General features: G+C 37.4%; 1 protein-coding gene and 1 pseudogene across 3 annotated transcripts in view; one reads left to right on the top strand and one right to left on the bottom strand.

Annotated features, from left to right (window-relative positions):
• Positions 1-23,872, bottom strand: part of KHDRBS2 (KH RNA binding domain containing, signal transduction associated 2) — a 795,143-nt gene that overhangs the window by 134,321 nt on the left and 636,950 nt on the right. The window lies entirely within an intron of this gene.
• LOC148774092 (SS18-like protein 2 pseudogene) lies at positions 3,933-4,175 on the top strand (annotated as a pseudogene).

Below are 23,872 nucleotides of genomic sequence, written 5' to 3' on the forward strand. Positions count from 1 at the left end.
TAGCCATCTGTATGTCTGGTTTGGAAAAATGTCTGTTCAGGTCTTTTTTCCACTTTTTGGTTGTGTTGTTTGTTTTTCTGGGATTGAGTTGTATGAACTGCTTACATATTTTGAAAATTAATTATTTGTCAGTTATTCCCTTTGTTATTATGTTCTACCTTTCTGAGGGTTGTCTTTTCACCTTGTTTATAGTTTACTTTGCTGTGAAAAATATTTTAAGTTTAATTAGGTCCACTTGTTTATTTTTATTTCCATTACTCTGGGAGGTGAGTCATAGAGGATCTTGTTTTGACTTATGTCATCGAGTGTTCTGCCTACATTTTCCTCTAAGAGTTTTATAGTTAATGGTCTTATATTTGGGCCTTTAATCCATTTTGAGTTTATATTTGTGTATGGAATTATGAAGTATTCTAATTTCATTCTTTTGCATGTAGCTGTCCAATTTTCCCAACCCCACCTATTGAAAAGAGGTGACTACCTTTGCCCCATACAATATTCTTGTCTCCTTTGTCATAAATATGGTAACCGTAGATGTGTGGATTTCTCTCTGGGCTCTCTATTTTATTTCATTGGTCTATATTTCTGTTTTGTGCCAGTATCATACTGTCTTGATGACTATAGCTTTGTAGTCTGGCGTGCTGTGATTCATGGGGTCGCGGAGAGTCGGACACAACTGAGCGACTGAACTGAACTGAACTGAACTGAAGACTGCTTTAGCCATTAGGGGTCTTTTGTGTTTCCACATAAATTGTGAATTTTTTTGTTCTAGTTCTGTGGAAAAATGTCATTGGTATTTTGATAGGTATTGGATTGAATCTGTTGATTGCATTTTATAGTACAGTCATTTTCACAATATTGTTTCTTCCTACCCAAGAATGTCGAATATCTCTCCCTCTGTTTGTGTCATCTTTGATTGCTTTCATCAGTGTCTTATAATTTTCCATATACAGTTTTTTGTCTCCTGAGGTAGGTTTATGCCTAGATCTTTTATTATTTTTGTTTCAATGGTGAATGGGATTGATTCCTTAATTTCTCTTTCTGAATTTTTGTTATTATATAAGAACACAAGTGATTTCTGTGTAATGATTTTGTACCCATGACTTTGCTAGTTGTCTCTATTAATTTTCTGATAGTTTCATTTTGGCTTTTCTATGTATAATATCATGTCATCTGCAAACAGTGAGAACTTTACTTCTTCTTTTCTGATCAGGGTTAGTTTTATTCCATTTCTTGTCTCTAATTTCCATAGTTAGATCTTCCATCACTATGTTGAATAATAGTGATGAGAGTGGATGCCCTTGTTTTGTTCCTGATCTTAGAGGAAATGCTTTCAGTTTTTCACCATTGAGAATAAAGTGGGTATATCATATATGGACTTTACTGTGTTGAGGTAGGTTCCTTCTATGCCCATTTTTTGAAGAGTTTGAATCATAAATGGGTGGTGAATTTTATCAAAGGCTTTTCCTGCATCTATTGAGATGATCATGTGGTTTTTATTTTTCAATGTGTTAATATGGTATAGCACATTGATTTGCGTATATTGAAGAATCCTTGCTTCCCTGGAATAAGCCCAAGTTGATTATGATGTATGATGTATGTGCTGTTGAATTCTGTTTGCTAGAATTTTGTTAAATGTTTTTGCATCTATGTTTATCAATGATATTGGCTTGAAATTTTCTTGTTTTGTCTTTGCCTGGATTTGGTATCAGGGTGATGGTGGCCTCATAGAATGAGTTTGTAAGTGTTACTTCCTCTGCAATTTTTGGGAAGAGTTTCAGAAAAATAAACATTAGCTTTTCTCTAAATGTTTGATAGAATTCACCTGTGAAGCCATCTAGCCCTGGGTTTTTGTTTTTGGGGAGATTTTTTTATCACAGTTTTGATGTCAATGTAATTGGTTTTTTGATAATTTCTATTTTTCCTGGTTCAATCTTGGAAAATTAACATTTTCTAAGAATCTGTCTATTTCCTTTAGTTTATCCATTTTATTAGTATTTAACTGCTCATAATATTCTCTTATGATTCTTTCTATTTCCTTGCTGTCTTTTTTGACCATTGAGTTTTAAGCCAGCTTTTTCACTTTCCTCTTTCACCTTCATCAAGAGGCTCTTTAGTTCCTCTTCACTTTCTGTCATGGTGGTGTCATTTGCGTATCTGAGGTTATTGATATTTCTCCTGGTAATCTTGTTTCTAGCTTGTGATATATCCAGCCTGGCATTTTTCATGATGTACTCTGCATATAATTTTAAAAAGCAGGGCAACAATATACAGCCTTGATGTATTCTTTTTCCAGTTTTGAAACAGTCCATTGTCCCATGTCTGGTTCTAGTTGTTGCTTCTTGATCTGGATATAGGTTTCTCAAGAGGTGGATGAGGTGTTCTTGCATTCCCATTTCTTTAAGAATTTTCCATACTTTTTTTGTGATCCACACAGTCAAAGTTTTTGTTGTAGTCAATAAAGCAGAAGTAGATTTTTTTTTTTTTTCCTTTCTGGAATTCCCTTGCTTTTTCTGTAATCCAACGGATGTTGGCAATTTGATCTCTGGTTCATCTGCCTTTTCTAAATCCAGCTTTTACCTCTAGAAGCTCTCAGTTCACAAACTGTTGAAGCCTAGATTGAAGGATGTTGAGCATGTAAAATGAGTGCAATTGTGCAGCAGTTTGAACATTCCTAATACTCCCCTTCTTTGGGATTGGAATAAAAACTGACCTTTTCCAGACCTGTGGCCACTTCTGAGTTTTCCAAATTTGCTGGCATAGTGAGTGCAGTCCTTTAAAAGCATCATCTTTTAGGATTAGAAATAGCTCTGCTGCAATTCCATCACCTCCACTAGTTTTGCTCATAATAATGCTTCCTAAGGTCTTTTCTCTGTTCTTCTCCAGTGGCTTACTGGACACCTACAGACCTGGGGTTTCATCTTTCAGTGTCATAACTTTTTGTCTTTTCATACTTTCCTGGGGTTCTCAAGGCAAGTAGCTGAAGTAGTTTTCCTTTCCTTTTTCTAGTGGACCATGTTTTGCCAGAACTCTCCAACAAAGACCCGTCCATCTAGGGTGGCCTTATACAGCATGTCTCATAGTTTCATTGAGTTACAGAAGACTGTGTTCCATGTGATCATTTTGGTTAGCTTTCTGAGACTGTGGTTTTCATTTTGTCTGCCCTGTGACACATTAAGGAAAAAGGCTTGTGCAAGCTTCCCCTTCAGAGGACTGGCTCTGGGGAAAATTGGGTCTTGTCCTGGTAGGCAGGGCCATGCTCAGTATCTCTTTAATTGAATTTTCTGCTGATAAGTGGGACTATTCTTGTTCCCACCTATTTGGTTTGAGGCCATCCAGTCCTACAGTCTTAGTCTCTATGGTAGGCTATAATCTCTATGATAGAGGTAATGGCAACCTCCTCTAAAAGGACCTTATGCCAGCATGCCACACACATCTCCTAGGACTGCTGCTTCCAGTGCCCTTGACCCTGAGGCAGGCCACTGTCAACAAACACCTCTTCCAGAGACTCCCAAATACTCACAGGCAAGTCTGGCTCAGTCTCTTGTGGGGTCACTGTTCCTTTCTCCTGGGTCCTGGTGCATATAATGTTTTGTTTGTGCCCTCCAAGCACTTCTGTTTCCCCAGTCCTGTGGAAGTTCTGTAATCAAATCTCACTGACCTTCAAAGTCAGATTTCCTGGGGATTCCCAGGCCCTTTGCTGGATCCCCAGGTTTGGAAGTCTGTTGTGGGGCTTAGAACTTTTGCAACAGTTCAAGAACTTTTTTGGTTTAATTGTTCTCCAGTTTGTGGATTGCCCACCTGGCAGCTCTATGGTGGGGCTAATAGTGACCTCTTCCAAGAGGACTCATACCACACCACTTTATGGTTAGCTCTGATCTAGATGCTTGCTTGTTTGCAGGGGCTGAACCTGAGTGCCAATCTGGCTTCTGGAGATGTCAGTGATGTTTGTACTGGACTGGCTGAGAGGTAAGGTGGCAGTTACTCAGCCAGTGATCCAGCAGCTCCTGGAGGAGAATGACGAGCTGTTCCCCTGTATCATGGGACATCAGAACAAAGATGGGTCGAATGACTGCATCCAGCACCAGTGCTTGTTACACAGAAACCTCACTTTTTTGGTTACTATCACAGATGCCAACCCAGCCAGTGCTTCAAAAGCAATGGTATATTCCAGTTAGCTGTTGGTAAATACCAGTTAGCAATGATATATTCCAGTTAGTTGTTGTGATGTGTAATTGAATGTAATCTATTTACTATGAAATGGAGACAAAATCTTTACTAACTCAGTGGCTTAGAATGGGAATTGAACTTCTGTGCCTCCTTTAAAAATGTGAAAGTGTGAGAAAGCTACTAACTGTATTCTCAGTGAAATATTTATTTTAGCAATTAAGCTGATTCTCTCAATTAAGTTGACTCTCAATGTCCTCCTTCCTGAAACAAATGTGTCTGAATATAAAGACATCATGGGCATCTTCAAGCTTATCTTTTTAGTTTCAACCTGAAGAGGAAACTGAGCAAATATTGGACAAGTCTCCCTACTGAGATTCTCTCAAATGAACATGTATCTGCAATCTCTCCTACTAGGTTGTGGTTCACTACCCCCTGGCTACTCCAAGTTGTTTTGAAATAAAGCTTGCCTTTACACACACACGGGGCTTCACCCTTTTCACTTGTTTACTTTGTCCTTTTCAAATTTTCTGATGTCATAATTTACCTCTTTTATATGGTATATTAATTAAAACATTACTGTGGCTATAATAATATATAATGCTCTTTTCCTTTGACGTTATACTATAAAGAGACCACTGTATTACAGATTTAGAGTTTTATACATGTGACTGAATATTTACCTGTGTGTTGTAAACTTTCCAATATTCTTATGTTGCTTATTAGCATCTTTTGATTCTTCAGCTTGAAGAACACTTTTTAGCATACCTTGCTTGAACATCTAGTGGAACGCCATCAGCATTTCTTGTCTAGAAAAGGCTTTATTTCTCCTTCACATTTGAAGGTTAATTTAGAAAAATAGTGCGTTTTTGGCTGGCAATTTTTTTTCTTTATTTATGTACTTTAAATATTTTTTTTCTCGTTCTACAGACCTGTAGGGTTTCTGATAAGAAATCTGCTGATAGCCCAATGGGGCTCCTTTCTAGGATACATTCTCTTATTTTAGAATTTTATATTTATCCTTGATTTTTTAAATTAATTTTTATTGAAATATGGTTTCTTTAAAATGTTATGCTAGTTTCTACTGATATTTGACAGCTTTATTATAATGTGTCTTGGAAAAAGTATTTTTGCACTGAGATAATAGGATGATCTATTAACTTTATAATTTAGAATGACTTATTCCCTTACAAGGTTTAGAAGTTTAACAGGTACGATTTCTTTAAATAAAATTTCTGTTCACTTTTCCATTACTTCTCTTTCTGAAATACCAATCATTCTAATATTTTTAATTTTGATCAATCCCATAGATTATATAGGCTATCTTTACCCTTTTCCATTATTTTTTCTTTGTTTCATTCTAACTAGATTATTTCAAAATTCCTTCCTCTATCTCACATTTTTTTTTTTTTTACCATTTCCTCTCCTCTATTGCAGCTGCTGTTTATTGCATGATTCACTTTATTCATTGATTCTTTCAGCTCCAGACTCTTTGGTTCCTATTATGATTTTTATCTCTTTGGAATAAAAATTCATTTCAATCAGGTATTTTTCCCAAGATTTATTAAATTTCATTGAATTTTCTTTATAAGTCTTCTTATAACTCATTTTCTTAAAAACAATTATTTTTAATTTTATCAGTGACATCACAAAGTTTGCATCTTTGAGTCCAGTTATTGGAGAATTGGAATCAAGATTGCTGGGAGAAATATCAATAACCTCAGATATGCAGATAACACCACCCTTATGGCAGAAAGTGAAGAGGAACTAAAAAGCCTCTTGATGAAAGAGAAATAGGAGAGTGAAAAAGTTGGCTTGAAGCTCAACATTCAGAAAACTAAGATCATGACATAAGCTGGAATCAAGATTGCTGCGAGAAATATCAATAACCTCAGATATGCAGATGACACCACCCTTATGGGAGAAAGTGAAGAGGATCTCAAAAGCCTCTTGATGAAAAAGAGGAGAGTGAAAAAGTTGGCTTGAAGCTCAACATTCAGAAAATGAAGATCATGGCATCTGGTCCCATCACTTCAAGTGAAATAGATGGGGAAACAGTGGAAACAGTGTCAGACTTCATTTTTGGGGGCTCCAAAATCACTGCGGATGCTGATTGCAGCCATGAAATGAAAAGACGCTCACTCTTTGGAAGGGAAGTTATGACCAACCTAGATAGCATATTAAGAAGCAGAGACATTAGTTGCCAACCAAGGTCTGTCTAGTCAAGGCTATGGTTTTTCCAGTGGTCATGTATGGATGTGAGAGTTGGACTGTGAAGAAAGCTGATCGCCAAAGAATTGATGCTTTTGAACTGTGGTGTTGGAGCAGACTCTTGAGAGTCCCTTGGACTGCAAGGAGATCCAACCAGTCCATTCTAAAGGAGATCAGTCCTGGGTGTTCACTGGAAGGACTGATGCTAAAGCTGAAGCTCCATTACTTTGGCCACCTCATGTGACGAGTTGACTCACTGGAAAAGACTCTGATGCAGGGAGGGATTGGGGGCAGGAGGAGAAGGGGATGACAGAGAATGAGATGGCTGGATGGCATCACCGACTATAGAGGTGGGTTTGAGTGAACTCCAGGAGTTGGTGATGGACAGGGAGGCCTGGCGTGCTGTGATTCATGGGGTCATAGAGAGTCGGACACGACTGAGTGACTGAACTGAACTGATTGGAGAATTATTATTTTCTCTTTGTGACAGCATGTTTCATTAATTTTAAACATTCTTTACAGTTTTATGCTGCTACTTTCACATTTGACGTAGCTGACACTCTTAAATCTTTGTTGCCTTTAGATGTGGTATTCTATTTGTTGGTGTTTTCATTATTCAGGATTTTACTACTATATATAAGGAGTCGGTACACCAGTTCCACTAGATGTGGATCTTTTAGCAGGATCCTTAAATTTTTATTTCTTCTCTCATTGACCAGGCAAGGTACTGGAAACCTCTCTTTTGTTTCATAAAGTGGTGCAATCCCATAAAGTGGTAGGTTTGTAGTTTCTCCCTTGCCCACGGATCATGGTCTGTTTCTGAGTGCATTTTCTGGCTATAGGAGGTCTTTTGCCGTTACACTCAGGAGCATACAGTAAGAGCCAGCAGCAAAGTAAGAGGAAGTGTGGGTTTAATCCTCTGATCCTGGCGCACAGTCTTGTGAACCCAGTGGGAATGTCCCAGCTCTGGTATTCCCAGAGGTTCATGGGTGGATGTCCGCTCTGGTATTCCCAGAGGTTCATGGGTGGATGTCCTGTTGAGTACAGTCAGCAGGATCCAAGTCCCTGTGCAATGTTTCCTTGGACAAGGGCATCACTGGGAAGTTTCTCTTTCTACTACCTCTACTGTGACCAAATTCACATTTTGTTTCCTCCAGAGGTGTGCTGGAATCTCTCCTAGGAAAAGTTGACTTTCTGAAAATTGTACACTTTGTGTGGTCACCTGCCCCAGTAAGCACTCTCCAGGTCTTTTCCCAACCTAGGTGAAAAGACTCTGGGCATGTTCATTGTCTCCCCTGGTTCTACATCTTGTACTGAGGTCTGGCTCCTTATTAGTGGATGCATAGTTAGGTGAGACTTCTCCCAGTTTCTTTGGCATAGTATGGTGTTAGATACCACAAAACACACAAAGTTTGAAAATCTATTTTGTGGCTGGATAACTATTTTGTTGTTAAAAGGTGGGGATACAAAGAAAGAATGTCTTACGTTGCCATGATGCTGATGTCATATTCTGGAGTGGTCATTGTAATGCATCCCTATCGCACTATTACCAGCCTATGTTCACAGCTCATTCTGCATATGAGTAGAAATATGCAAATGCAGAAACAAAGAACACTATACAATGTGAATTACTTCATCTTTATTTTTTGAGAATAAAAGTGCTTAATCTGTTCTCTTATTGGCAAAACAGCAAAGAAGATATGAGGTTATACTTTGTGCCAGTGAAACATCTTTAGTCATGTGACATTATTAGAAAAGAATGATTAATTTTGGTTAGTTTGCTCAGAGAATACTATAGCTAGTCAAAAGTCTATGGTGAGGCTCTATATTCTTTCAAGGCTTTGCAGCATCAATTATAAATTATGGTGCATTAACCTTTAAAACTGCAGTATTTTGTTTCCAAAGTATTTTTTCCAAGGCAAGGCATTATATATAAATATAAATGAATAAAGTATTAAATAAATGGTCAGAGATATGAGATATAGCATGATAAAAGCTATATAAATATCCTTTTTTTCTTTCTTTTTATCATTTTTAATGTCTTGATGGCTTTTCCTTGCAGATTCTTACTGCTCTAATTGTAGAAAAATAAGTTACTGATACCTAAGCTTACTAAGACTTTTTCAGTTTGTGATTTTGTGAACAATGTATATATTAAATAAAATAACCAAGAGGGATTACTATCATTTTGACACTTTAGTGAAACAAATTAATGACTTATAATTTTTAATATGAAATCAAACATTTTTTAAAACACATAATCAAAAAATAATTTTTGCTCGATTATCTTTCCATTAGTCCCCTCCTGGACATGGAACAATGGACTGGTTCCAAATTGGGAAAAGAGTGTCATGGCTGTATATTGTCACCCTGCTTATTTAACTTATATGCACAGTACATCATGTGAAATGCTGTGCTGGATGAAACACAAACTGGAATCAAGATTGCCGGAAAAATATTAATAACCTCAGATACCAGATGATACTACATTAAGGCTGAAAGTGAAGATGAACTAAACAGCCTCTTGATGAAAGTGAAAGAGGAAAGTGGAAAGCTGGCTTAAAACTCAACATTCAAAAACCGAAGATCATGGCATTCGGTCCCATCATTTCATGGGAAATAGATAGGGAAACAATGGAAACAGTGACAGACTTTATTTTCTTGGGCTGAAAATCTAGATGGTGACTGTAGCCATGAAATTAAAAGATGCTTGCTCCTTGGAAGAAAAGCTATAACTAACCTTGACAACATATTAAAAAGCAGAGACATTAATTTTCCAGCAAACATCCATATAGTCAAAGCTATGATTTTCCCAGTAGTCATGTATGGATGTGAGAGTTGGACTATAAAGAAAGCTGAACACTGAAGAATTGATTATTTTTAACTGTGGTGTTGGAAAAGACTCTTGAGAGTCCCTTGGACTGCAAGGTGACCCATCCAGTCAGTCCTAAGGGAAACGGCCCTGAATATTCATTGGAAGAACTGATGCTGAAACTGAATCTCCAATATTTTGGCCACCTGATGCGAAGAGCTGACTCACAGGAAAAGCCCCTGATGCTGAGAGATATTGAAGGCAAGAGAAGAAGGGGACGACAGGGATTAGATGGTTGGATGGCACCACCGACTCGATGGACATGAGTTTGAGCAAGCTCCAGGAGCTGGTGATAGACAGGGCAGCCTGGCCTGCTGCAGTCCATGGGGTCGTAAAGAGTTGAACACGACTGAGTGACTGAACTGAACTGAGTTAGCTTCTCAAATAAATCTCTTGACATAAGAATTCAATAATAGTATATTATTGAAAATAATAACATATTCATCAATAATAGTATGACTCTATTTCTCCATTCAGGCATGGAATGTACTAACATAAAGTTTAGAAGGAAAAAATAGCTGGATGGGCAGTAAAGATGGTTTCAGTATGTAATCTTAATTTCATTTCTCTCTCTATTCCATCTCCTACTTTCAACACTTTATGACTCCATTGTGGCTCAATAGTTTTATGAATATTGCTTATGAGTATTGATTATTGCACGTGGAAGTTATAAAGTAGTAAGCTATGTGCATTAATCAAAACATATGTGTACCTAAGTTACATGTATGCCAGTAAATAACACATCTTTAATAAGATTTCCTTTATAATATACCTACAAGAATCACTGCAGAATGGCATTTTTAGCACCTTTAGCTCAAGTTTGCAATTGTACTTATGCTGGTTGGACTTGTCCTAGTGTCTCTAAGTTCTTTATCCTTTGAGATAAGAGACAGTTCTTGATCTCTGACTAATCTTAGTATAAATTGCTTACAAGAAAATTATTATGAAGTTAATTTCATATTTTTGTGATTCAAGTCCTATTCAGATGAACAGCACACCGCTTTTGACAGCACTCCTACTTCTAAACATCTGTGACTATGGCTCAGCTTCCTGATGCAGACTGTTTCCATGGATATCTAAATATCAAGAGCTCCTAGATTCTGTGTTACTGTAGAATGTCCAGATGACTGTGAGGACATCCTGGGTGCATGTGCTGATTTCCTTTGTGTTGACTAATCGTCTACAGAAGTGCACCTATTTAATAATTTAATAATTTCACACCTTGTTTGTTATACCAGGACATTTCTTAAGGATGATAGACATTATTTTTTATCCATAAAGAGTCTAAATGCTACTTGAAGAATAAAATATAAAAGTAGATGGCCCTAAAAGAGTACAAATATTTTTAAATTAAGCTAGGATTGAAAAAAGGAGGAAACGTCAGTAGAACTTTCAAGAGAAGGTGATGGCGTTTATGACTATTAATAATTGAGTATTGTTTAAAATAATATTCAGTGGAATTATAATCAGCCTTCATATGTCTTTACTTAAAGTGATAATTCAGAGACATTATATCTGATAAAGAAAGAACATCAATGAGCAGCTCTTTGGCCTCATTCACTTTAGCTGGACTTCAGCCAAAATTTGATATAGTGTGTCACTGCTCCCCCTCCTCTGTTGGTGATGACTGTGATGACATCAGTGGTGGTGATTATGAGTGTCCTTATATTCCAAGAAGTTTGCTAAATGGCTTTATAGCCTTGCATACCAGATTCCATTTGGTTCTTGTAGTGGGTAGAATTTTAAGCTGGCCTCTGATTTCTGGCAACTGGTGTACATACAGCTTCTTACAATATTCAAATACTAATCTAGGTATTTCCATTAGGGGTTTAACAGCTGTAATAAAGGCTTCAAGTCAGCTGACCTTAAGGGTATTATTCAGGTGAGCCTAACTAATCATATGAGCCCTTTAAATCTGATCACAGAGAGAGGAATTTGGAGAGATCCAAAGGACAAGAAAGATTCAATATGCCATTGTTGGCTTTGTGGAACCTCATGGCAAGGAAGTGGGTGGCCTTCAGGATCTGAGAGTAACTCCTATATGACAAACGGCAAGGATTCAAGGGTCTCAGACTCTACTCAACTGAGAAAATGAATTCTTCCATAACCCATCAGCTTGAAAGAGGACTCTGAGCTCCACATGATATCACAGACTGATTGACACCACGGTTTTAGACTTATGATACTTGGAACAAAAGGCATAGTTGAGTGCACCCAGGCTTCAGACTTACAGAAGTGAGATAAGAAATAGATATTGTTTTGAGTTACTAGGTTTGTAATGTAAAAATATAAAATAGACAATCATCCTAATCAATAAATTAGCAGCAGCATTTTACTTATTCTAAGATGAGAAAATTGAAACCTAAGGACTTTACCTTTTTTGCTCATATTTATCATGTATCAGTATAGCTGATAATGCAAAACACAGTACTTCAATATTGTGAAGATAATACTTTCAAATTACACTAGTTTCATTTTCATGTTATGACTAAGAATTGTTGCCTGCTCAATATATTCATTAGAAGTTATCATTTTTTCACCATAAGTCTAGTTCCAAACATGGACAAATATGGACAAAGAAGTGCAAAAGCAATATTTAGAAAATGCTTCTAATTTTGTGGAGAAGAGGATGGCAACCCACTCCAGTATTCTTGCCTGGAGAATTCCATGGACAGAAGAGCCTGGAAGACTACAGTCCATGGGGTCAGAAACAGTCAGATACGACTGAGTGACTAACACTTTCACTTTTCTAATTTTGTTTAAGGTGTCCTTTCTCCAGTATTTAACCTATAATTTTATACATTTCCCTTGTGGTTCAGCTGGTAAAGAATCCGCCTGCAATGTAGGACACCTGGGTTTGATCCCTCAGTTGGGAAGATACCCTGGAAAAGGAAAAGGATACCCACTCCAGTATTCTGGCCTGGAGAATTTAACGGACTGTATAGTCCATGGGGTCACAAAGAGTCGGACACGACAGAGTGACATTCACTTCACTTCACTTTATACATTTCCCTAGGTACAGTTTTTAGCTATGAGTTTCAGGAACTCCTTATTCTCACTTTTCATTGGAAGATCTTTCTCGTCAACTGAGGCTTGGATTGGTCATGGAAGAGATAAGTAGAGCTTAATTCATGTCTGCATGATCCCCTATCTTGAAACGACAGAAGAATGAGGAACAGATGGCAAGATGAAGTGTGTGTGTGTGTGTGTGTGTGTGTGTGTAGTGTGTTTGTGTGTGTGTGGTGTGTTTGTATGTGTGTGTGGTGTGTTTGTATGTGTGTGGTGTGTTTGTGTGTGTGTGGTGTGTCTGTATGTGTGGTGTGTGTGTGTGTGTGAGTTTGAGAGAGAGAGAGAAAAGGTAGAGACAGAAAGTTATGGCTTTCCACATTCTGACAAAGAGCAGACAAAGATTTAAGGCAATTATCTAAAAAAATATACAAGGGTAAAAGAATGGAAATTAGGTTTCTTTCCTTGAGTTTTTTGACTACAATTCTGATGATTTAAATCTTGACTTGGTTTTCACAGATTTTAAATATATTTTCTGAATTATGGACTGAATCATGCTTACCCACTTCCTACTCCTCCTTCTCATTCTTTAGTTGTTCTGTACAATGGGAACTGAGAACAAAACAATTTGTCAATTGTTTACAGACATAAAGATTGAATTCTTTTACAGGCATTCCTGTTGCCTATGGAAACAATATTTATTAAGAAACATGAGAATTGAGGTCATTCCCAACACCTCCTTCCAGAGAGGGGATGAACACCTAAAAGCATCCTTGCAAGGAATAATATTAAAAGCCGACAAACTCTGGAGTTACAGTGGTGATTTAGATACACTATGACACTACCCTTATGGCAGAAAGTGAAGAGGAACTCAAAAGCCTCTTGATGAAAGTGAAAGAGGAGAGTGAAAAGGTTGGCTTGAAGCTCAACATTCAGAAAACAAAGATCATGGCATCTGGTCCCATCACTTCATGGGAAATAAATGGAAAAACAGTGGAAACAGTGTCAGACTTTGTTTTTTTGGGCTCCAAAATCACTGCAGATGCTGATTGCAGCCATGAAATTAAAAGACGCTTGCTCCTTGGAAGGAAAGTTATGACCAACCTTGATAGTATATTAAAAAGCAGAGACATTACTTTGCCAACCAAGGTCCGTCTAGTCAAGGCAATGGTTTTTCCCGTGGTCAGGTATGGATGTGAGAGTTGGACTGTGAAGAAGGCTGATCACCGAAGAATCGATGCTTTTGAACTGTGGTGTTGGAGAAGACTCTTGAGAGTCCCTTATACTGCAAGGAGATCCAACCAGTCCATTCTAAAGGAGATCAATCCTGGATGTTCATTGGAGGGACTGATGCTAAAGCTGAAACTGCAATACTTTGGCCACCTCATGCGATGAGCTGACTCACTGGAAAAGACTCTGATGCTGGGAAAGGTTGGGGGCGGGAGGAGAAGGGGACGACGGAGAATGAGATGGCTGGATGGCATCACCGACTCTGTGGACATGAGTTTGAGTGTACTCTGGGAGTTGGTGATGGACAGGGAGGCCTGGCGTGCTGTGATTCATGGGGTCGCGGAGAGTCGGACACGACTGAGCGACTGAACTGAACTGAACTGACCCGATATCAAAAATTCCACAGACTCATATATGTTTATACTCTCAAAATTACTTGAATAAATAAAGCTGAATAATTATAATTGTAGACACTTACCTGTGCTTCTCAGGTGGCTCAGAGGGTAAAGGATCTGCCTGCAGTGCAGGAGACATGGGTTCGATCCCTAGGTAGGGAAGATCCCCTGGAGAAGGAAATGTCAACCCACTCCAGGACGCTTGCCTGGAAAATTCCACGGACGGAGGAGCCTGGTAGGCTACAGTCCATGGGGGTCACAAAGAGTTGAACACGACTGAATGACTTCACTTTCACTTTCTTTTCACTTGTGCTTACTATATGCCAGACACTGGCTTATGGTAATTTTACACATATCATCTTATTTAATCTTGATAACATTTTTGGCTAGATAACTACATTCCCTTCTTAGAGACTGAGGCAGAGTGGTTCAATTTGTGCATGGTCCAGCTAGTGCTGGAACACAAACCCAAGAAGTCAGGCTTCAGAAACTGCTCTAACCATTGATGCTAGCATAATTTATTTTCCAAAGATGTTTCCCACAATATTCCATATCCAACTTGATTTTCTTATAAAGTACTATTGACATACTTAACTTCAGTATATGCTAATTTTTCTTAAATCTGAACAAGGTTTGAGACTAAGTTAGAAATGAGACTATGTAATATTTAAGGTCAGATGATAAAACTTTCATCCGATTCTCTGTTGAGCTATATACCTTTGGAGCCCTGAGTTGCCATGTAAAACAGTGTGACATCCCTGACATCCCATAATGTAAAGAAGCCCAATTTCATCAAAAAGAGAGATCACAGAGAGGGCTTGAACTTTCATGAAGATGGAGAGATGCTCAGAAAGCCCCTAGTGGCTTCAGCATCCCCAATACCTCAGCTACCATCCGAATCCAGCCACATATGAGGCCTAAGTAAGAGCTCCCTGGCCCAAACATCCCCAAATTTCTGACCCAAAACACCAAGAGATAATAAAACAGTTGTTACTTTAAGCCATAACATTTGAGATGACTTGTTATATAGCAATGAATGATTGGAACATCCTTTTTATGGAAGATAAGTGAATTCAGTTAAAAATAAATAATTGTAATTACTATTATACTACTTAAAATGTGTTTTAGTTGTAAGTTTATATTTGGTATATATACTGGTTTCCTAGACAGAAATATTCTTACTATGATATCATTTTTAAAGCTAATAATAATTTAAGAATTTGTATTTTCTATTAGAGTATAGTTGGCTAATGGTAGTGCTAGTGGTAGTCCCAGGTGGTGCTAGTGGTAGAGAACCCATCTGCCAATGCAGGAGACATAAGAGATGCAGGTTCAATCCCTGGGTTGGTAAGAACCCCTGGTGGAGAGCTTAGCAACCCAGTCCAGAATACTTGCCTGGAGAATCCCATTGACAGAGGAGGCTGGTGGACAACAGTTCAGGATTTTCAAAGAGTCAGACACAACTGAAGTGATTTATCACACATGAATAGTTGATTAGCAATGTTTTTTTAGTTTTAGGTGTACAGAAAGTTATACACATATATGTATCTTTTATTTTCCAAATGTACTTGCCATTTAGGTTGTTACTGAATATTGAGTAGAGTTTTCTGTGCTATATTGGCTGTGCTATATTCTGTCCTTATTGGCTATCTACTTTAATTATAGTAGTGTGTAACATTGTATGGAGACACAAAAGACCCAAAATAGAAAAAGTAATCTTGAGAAAGAACAATGGAGCTAGAGGAATCAGTTTTCCAAGCTTTATATTACAAAGTATTACAAAAACAGTATAGTAGTGGCACAAAAAGGTAAAATGTAGATCAGTGGAACTGGGTGGAAAGCCTGGAATTAAACCCATTCACCTAGGGTTAATTAATCCATGGCCAGGGAGAAAAAAAAAATGCAACAAAGAAGGAAGAATCTTTTTAATAAGTGGTTCTGGGAAAAGTGGACAGCTACATGTAAAAAATAAAATTAGAACATTGTTTAACAGCACATACACATATAAACTCAAAAATGGTTAAAGACCTAAAGGTAAGACCTGATACTATAAATCTCTTAAAGGAAACATAGGCAAAACACATTTTTATATAAACTGCAACAATATCTTTTTTAATCAGTCTCCTAGAGCAAAGGGAATAAAAACAAAAACAAACAAATGTGACTCAAATAAACTCAAAAGATTTTGCACAGTAAGGGAAACCATTAACAAAGCAAAAAGACAACCACATAATAGGAGAACATATTTGTAAATGATGTGACCAACAAGCATTACTCTGCAAAAGTTACAAACAGTTCATTGCAGCTCAATATCAAAAAAGTAAACACCTAATCAGAAAAACGGGCAGAAGACCTAAACGGACATTTCTCCAAAGGAGACAGACACCTGGCCAATGGGCACATGAAATGGGGCTCAATGTAAGTAGTTATTAGAGAAATAATAATAAAAAGGAAACTATAATGACATATCACTTCACAAGGGTCAGGATGGACATATAATAAGTCTACAAATAATGTAAAAGTCTACAAATAATAACAGCTTCTCTGTCCAAGAGATTCTTCAGGCAAGAATAAAAGAGTGGGTTGCCATACGCTTCTAGAAAACCATATTTCCTTCTTCCCTAGCCAACAGCATCCCTGAGTATGTGGTGCTGCCAGGGCCCCTGCGACCTAAGCAGCTGCAACACCTCCACACCTGGCACTCACTGGAGAAGACCCAAGTCCTCCAGGGCAGCTTCAGGAGCAAACCCTTGTGGATGACCCATATGCAGAGGTGGAGATAAAACCACAGTTGAAACCCAGGGGACGTGTGGCTAAGGACGAGGATCCAAAACATTTCAACCAGCTGTACAAGCTGCAGATTAAATCTACACTATCAACTAGGCTTTTCTGGTGGCTCAGATGGTAAAGAATCTGCCTGAAATGGAGACCTGGGTCTGATCCTTGAGTTGGGAAGATCCCCTGGAAGAGGGCTTGGCAACCCACTCCACTATTCTTGTCTGAAGAATCCGCATGGACCAAGGAGCTTGGTGGGCAACTTGGGATCATGAAGAGTCAGACACGACTGAATGACTAAGCACCCACACATCAACTAGGCAAATTTTGTGTCTATGGAATATATAAAAGGACATTGAGAGTTCTCACAAAAGAAAATGCACTAGTTCTAACAGCGGTGGACATTGGAGGCAAGAACACTCAGGAGTAGGACCAGATTACAGTGTGAGCTGCTCCTACAGCAGGTCCAGAAACCAGCACAGTGTTGGAGGGCATCTGAGGGAGGTGAGGTGGACTATGACTCCCAGAGAGGGAAAGGACACTGACAGCAGAGACTCAAGGAAAAAATTTATGATTCTTATGTTTTGACTTGTTCTGTACTTTCTTCTGAATCCTCCCCCAACCTTTTTTCCCTCTGTAGTTATAGTTGTAGGTTTTATTAGTATTAAATTATTTAAGCTTTTGATAAAAATGTTTTTAATCACACTTTATTTCTGTTATAAATTTCTGCCTCTATGTTGACCTTTAGTGGTTCTGTGTAGTTTTCCTTTCCCCCCTCCCCCCTCTTCTCTCTTTTTAAATTTTAATTAAAAAATTAATTTATTATTATTTTTTCTACTTTACTATTTTGTTTGCTTTCCTATTATTATTTTCCCCTTGTGGTTAATCTTTAATATATATAAACCTTTGTCTACCTCTATTTAACTTTTAATTTTATTCTTTATTTTCTTTCTTGGTCTCACCATATTTGTTAGTTTGTTTAACTTTCGTTGTTTTATTCCCCAGTTGGCTCTTGCTTTAGTTTTGTTTTCCACTTTGCGCTTTAGTTAGTTTTGTTCTTAACTGGTGGATAACATTTTTGGTTTCCTTTGTTCACCAGGTCAGTCTATTGTACTATATTTTTCTTGGACTGTTGTGATTTTGTTTATGGGTGCATATGTGTGCGAGTATATTCCATTATTTTAGTGATTATTTGCCTGACTTTGTACTTGTCATTTGTCTGGGGTGCATCTTTTGCTTCTTGTTTGGGCATATTTTAAAAAATCTTGTTTAATGCCATAACCAACGATCTGTGGAATCTCTGTTCACAGCCAGAGATCAAGATCTGAGTCTTTGTAATGGTAGTGCTGATTCTGAGATCCTAGATTACCAGAGAACTCATAACCCCAGGGAATATCAAATAGTGAAAACTCCTACAAAGGTATTCACTTGTATACAAGACCCAACATCACCCAACTGCCAGTAGCGCTCTGTGCAGGACACCTCATTCAAACAACAGTTCAGTTCAGTCGCTCAGTCGTATCTGACTCTCTGTGACCCCATGAATCACAGCACGTCAGGCCTCCCTGTCCATCACCAACTCCCGGAGTTCACTCAAACTCATGTCCATAGAGTCGATGATGCCATCCAGCCATCTCATTCTCTGTCGTCCCCTTCTCCTCCTGCCCCCAAACTTTCCCAGCATCAGAGTCTTTTCCAGTGAGTCAACTCGTCGCATGAGGTGGCCAAAGTATTGGAGTTTCAGCTTTAGCATCAGTCGTTCCAATGAACACCCAGGATTGATCTCCTTTAGGATGGACTGGTTGGATCTCCTTGCAGTCCAAGGGACTCTCAAGAGTCTTCTCCAGCACCACAATTCAAAAGCATCAATTCTTCGATGATTAGCTTTCTTCACAGCAACAAACAAGACAAAACACAGTCAGTAGCAGAGAGGATTACCACCTCATTAGCCTTGCCCATTGAGTGAGATTTGCATTCCCTTGAGGGGAAAAGAAAAGCTCACCTTCTCCCACCAGAAACAAGCAAAAGTCACAACCTACCCAAAGATTACACAAACCACTGGGCCAACCCCACAAGGGCAGAAACCAAAAGGAAGAAAGAAGTCAAACTGGGAGCCTAGGAAAAAGAGATATCAAATACAATGAGTTAAAAAAAAATGAAAAAGGAGGGAAATACTGCACAAATAAAAGAACAACCTAGAAACACACAAATCCAAATAAATGCAGAGGAAATAGGCAAACTATCTGAAAGAGAATTCAGAATAATGATAGTAAAGATGATCTAAAACCTTGAAAATGGAATGGAGAAAAAGCAAGAAGCAATTAATGAGGATATAGAAGAATTAAATAATAAATATACAAAAACAAACAACATAATTATAGAAATTAAAAATATCCTAGAAGGAATCAATAATAGAATATCTGAAGCAGAAAAACAGATCAGAGAGTTGGAAGATAGAATGGGGGAAATAACTGCTGAAGAGCATAATAAAATAAAAAAAAAAAAGAAAAGAAATAAGGTTAGTCTCAAAGACCTCAGGGACAATATTAAATGCACTAACATTCGAATTATAGGAGTCTCAGAAGAAGAAGGAGAGAAAAAGAAAGGATGTGAGAAAATTTTTGAAGAGATTATAGCTGAAATTTTCCCCAATCCGGGAAAGGAAATAGTCAATCAAATTCAAGAAACGCAAAGTGTCCCATATAAGATACACCCAACGAGAAACACACCAAGACACATACTAATCAAACTGACAAAGATTAAACACAAAGAATATTAAAAGCAGCAAGGGAAAAGCAAACAGTAACATACAAAAGAAACACTATATGTTTAATGGCTGATCTTTCAGTAGAAAGTCTGCAGGGCAGAAGAGACTGGCAGGATATATTTAAAGTAGTGAAAGGGAAAAACCTACAGCCATGATTACTTTGCCCAGCACAGATCTCATTCAAAACTGATGGAGAAATCAAAAGCTTTACAGACAAGGAAATGTTAAGAGAATTTAGCACCACCAAACCAGCTTTGCAACAAATATTAGAGGGACTTATATAGTCAGGAAACACAAGAGAAGAAAAGAGATCTACAAAAACAAACCTCCAAAGATGAAGAAAATGGCAATAGGAATGTAAGGTCGGACCCTGGTGGCCTTCTTGGCTTCCCCTTCCCGGTGGCCATCTTGGCTCCTTCTTCCCCTCTTCATCTCCCACCGGAGGGAAAAAGTCCCGCCAAACCGCTGAGGAATCTCTGATGTAATAACCCTCTGCCAAGATCTGCCCTCCTTCCTGACCTCCAGAGTGACCAACCCGGTCTCGCCACCTCTACTAGCTGACCATTCACAATTTTGCGTTCCCGAGCTTTGTCTTATTTAGGCCTGTCCAGGTTATATGATGTCACTTCTTGCCCCAAAGACATAAAAATCGCACTCTGCCTTTGCTCGGGGCAGAACTCCTCATGGCCATTCTTGCAGTCAGTGGGTTCTTCCCTGGAGCACACTGCCAATAAAGCCTGTTACTTTCCCTTGGTGTCTGGGTTATTTCCTTACAGCTTGAGACGCCTGTTTTCGTGACCTTACAAGGAACATACATATCAATAATTGATTTAAGTGTAAATGAATTAAATGCTCCAAACAAAAGACACAAACTGGCTGAATGTATATGTGTGTATATATATATATATATATATATACACACTGTCTATAAGAAACCCACTTCAGACCTAAAGCATATATATTCTGAGAGTGAGAGAATGAAAAAGTATATTTCATGAAAATAGAAATAAAACGAAAGCTGGAACAGCAATCCTCATTTCAGACAAAATAGACTTTAAGATAAAGAATATTCCAAGAGATAAAGATGGACACTACATAATGATCAAGGGGTCAATCCATGAGGAAAACGTAACAGTTGTAAATATCTATGCTCCCAACATAGGAGCACCTCATCACATAAGACAAACAATAACAGACATGAAGGAGAAATTGACAGCAATAATAGTGGATATAATAATTGACAATAATAATAGTAGGAGACTTTAACACCACACTTACACCAATGGACAGAAAATCAACAAGGAAACACAAGTCTTAAATGACACATTAGACCAGATGGATCACATTGATATCTTTAGGACATTCCATCCAAATGCTGAAAAACACATCTTCTTCTCAAGTGCACATGGAATATTCTACAGGATAGACCACCTTTTGGGTCACAAATCATATCTCAGTAAATTTAAGAAAATTGATATCATATCAAATATTTTTCTGACTACAACATTATGAAACTATATATCAATTACAAGAAAAACAAAAAACTGTAAAAAACAAAAACACGGAGATCAAACAATATATTACTAAATAACAAAGATGTTACTAAGGAAACAAACAAATGAAAAATCCTAGAAACTAATGATAGTGAAAACATGATTAGTCAAACCAAAGGAATACATCAAAAGCAGTTCTAAGAGGGAAGTTTATAGAAATACACACCTACATTAAGAAACAAGAATAACATCGAATAAACAACCTAATTTTACATTTAAAACAAGTGGAAAAAGAAGAATAAAAAAACCCTTAGTTAGCAGAAGGAAAGACATCATAAAGATCAGAGAAGAAATAAATAAAACAGAAATAAAAGGAAGATTAATAAAAATATAAGCTGTTTATTTGAGAAGATAAACACAATTGACAAACTTTTAGTCAGACTCATCAAGAAAAAAAGAGAGAATAATCAAATCAACAAAGTTATAAATGAAAAAGGAGAGGTTACAACAATGTAGAAGTACAAAAACTGTAAATAGAACTGCCATATTACCCAGCAATCCCACTGCTGGGCATACACACTGAGGAAACCAGAATCGAAAGAGGCACGTGTACCCCAATGTTCATCGCAGAACTGTTTATAATAGCCAGGATATGGAAGCAACCTAGATATCCATCAGCAGACAAATGGATAAGAAAGCTGTGGTACATATACGCAATGGAATATTACTCAGCCATTAAAAAGAATACATTTGAATCAGTTCTAATGAGGTGGATGTAACTGGAGCCTATTATACAGGGTGAAGTAAGCCAGAAAGTATACTAATGCATATATATGGAATTTAGAAAGAAGGTAAAGATAACCCTGTATGCGAGACAGCAAAAGAGACACAGATGTATAGAACAGTCTTTTAGACTCTGTGGAAGAGGGTGAGGGTGTGATGATATGGGAGAATGGCATTGAAACATGTAAAATATCATATGTGAAATGAATCACCAGTCCAGGTTTGATGCATGATACAGGGTGCTCGGGGCTGGTGCACTGAGATGACACAGGAGGATGGGATGGACAGGGAGGTGGGAAGGGGGTTCAGGATGGGGAACACATGTACACTCATGGCGGATTCAAGTCAATGTATGGCAAAACCAACACAATATTGCAAAGTAAAATAAATTAATTAATTAAAAAATAAAACCACTACAATATTGTAAAGTAATTAGCCTCCAATTAAAATAAATAAATAATTTTTTAAATGGGCTAAAAAATGTAGAAATACAAAGGATATAAGAGAATATAAGAACAACTATACAGCAATAAAATGGATAACCTGTAAGAAATGGACAGATCCTTAGAAAAGCTCAATCTTCCACGACTGAACCAGGAAGAAATAGAAATTATGAACAACCCAATTACAAGCTCTGAAATTGAAACTGTGTTCAAAAATATCCCCAAAATACAAAAGTCTAGGACCAGATGGTTTCAAACATGAATTCCCTCAAACATTTAGAGATGAGTTAATGCCTATATTCTAAGTTCTTTCAAAAAACATTGCAGAGGAAGGAACACTTCCAAACTCATTCTATGAAATTCTATGAAGTCACAATCACCCTGATACCAAACCAGACAAAGCAAAATACAAAATTACAGGTCAGTATCACTAGAGAACACAGATGCAAAAATCTTCAACAAAATTCTAACAAACAGAATCCAACAACACATTAAAAAGCTCATACATCATGAAAAAGTGTGTTCATTCCAGGGATGCAAGGATTCTTCAGTACATGCAAATCAACCAGTAGGATATGGCATACTAACAAACTGAAAGATAAAAACTATATGATCATCTCAATAGATGCAGAAAAAGCCTTTGACAAAATTCAGCACCCATTTATGATTCAAACTCTTCAAATATGGACATAGAAGGAACCTACCTCAAAATAACAAAGTCCACATATGATAAGCCCACAGCAAACTTTATTCCCATTGTGAAAAACTGTAATAATACTCTCTATGATCAGGAACAAGACACGGAATCCACTCTTGCCACTATTATTCAACATAGTTTTGCAAGTCCTAGCTAAATTAGAGAAAATTAGAGAAATAAATAAATAAATATATTAGAGAAAAATAAATAAAAGGACTCCAGATTGGAAAAGAAGTAAAACGGTCATTGTTTGTTCATAGAAAACCCTAAAGATACCATCAGAAAAATACTAGAGCTAATCAGTGACTTTAGCAAAGTCATGGGATACAACACCAATACACAGAAATCACTTGCATTCCTATATACTAACAATGAAAAGTGAGAAAGAGAAATTAAGGAATCAATCTCATTCACCACGACAACAAAAAAGAATAAAATACCAAGGAGTAAGCCTACCTAAGCAGACAAAAAACTGTATACAGAAAATTATAAGACATCAATTAAAGAAATAGAGATTCAATGGATTAGACAAACAGGTAAATAGATTCAAAGGACAAATAGATACAAGGGATTATAAAAATAGATTCAATTAATTAGATCTTATAGAGTGCCTGTAGAAGTATGGGTGGAGGTTCATCACATTGTACAGGAGTCAGTGATCAAGATCATCCCCAAGAAAAAGAAAGGCAAAAAGGCAAAATGGTTGTCTGAGGAGGCCTTACAAATATATGATGAAAGATGAAAAGCTAAAGGCAAATGTTAAAAGGAAAGATATACATACCAATTTGAATGCAGGCTTCCAAAGAATTACAGGAGAGATGAGAAAGCCTTCCTCAGTGATCAATGCAAAGAAAATAGAGGAAAAAAACAGAATGGGAAAGATTAAAAACCTATTCAAGAAAATTAGAGATATCAAGGAAATATTTCATGCAAAGATGGACACAATAAAGGACAGAAATTGTATGAACCTAATAGAAACAGAAGATATTAAGAAGAGGTGGCAAGAATACACAGAAGAAGTATACAAAAAAATATA

This window comes from Moschus berezovskii, chromosome 23 (genome assembly GCF_049115385.1).
Source record: "Moschus berezovskii isolate FMDL1 chromosome 23, NW_MosBer_1.0, whole genome shotgun sequence".
NCBI classification, from domain to species: Eukaryota; Metazoa; Chordata; class Mammalia; order Artiodactyla; family Moschidae; genus Moschus; species Moschus berezovskii.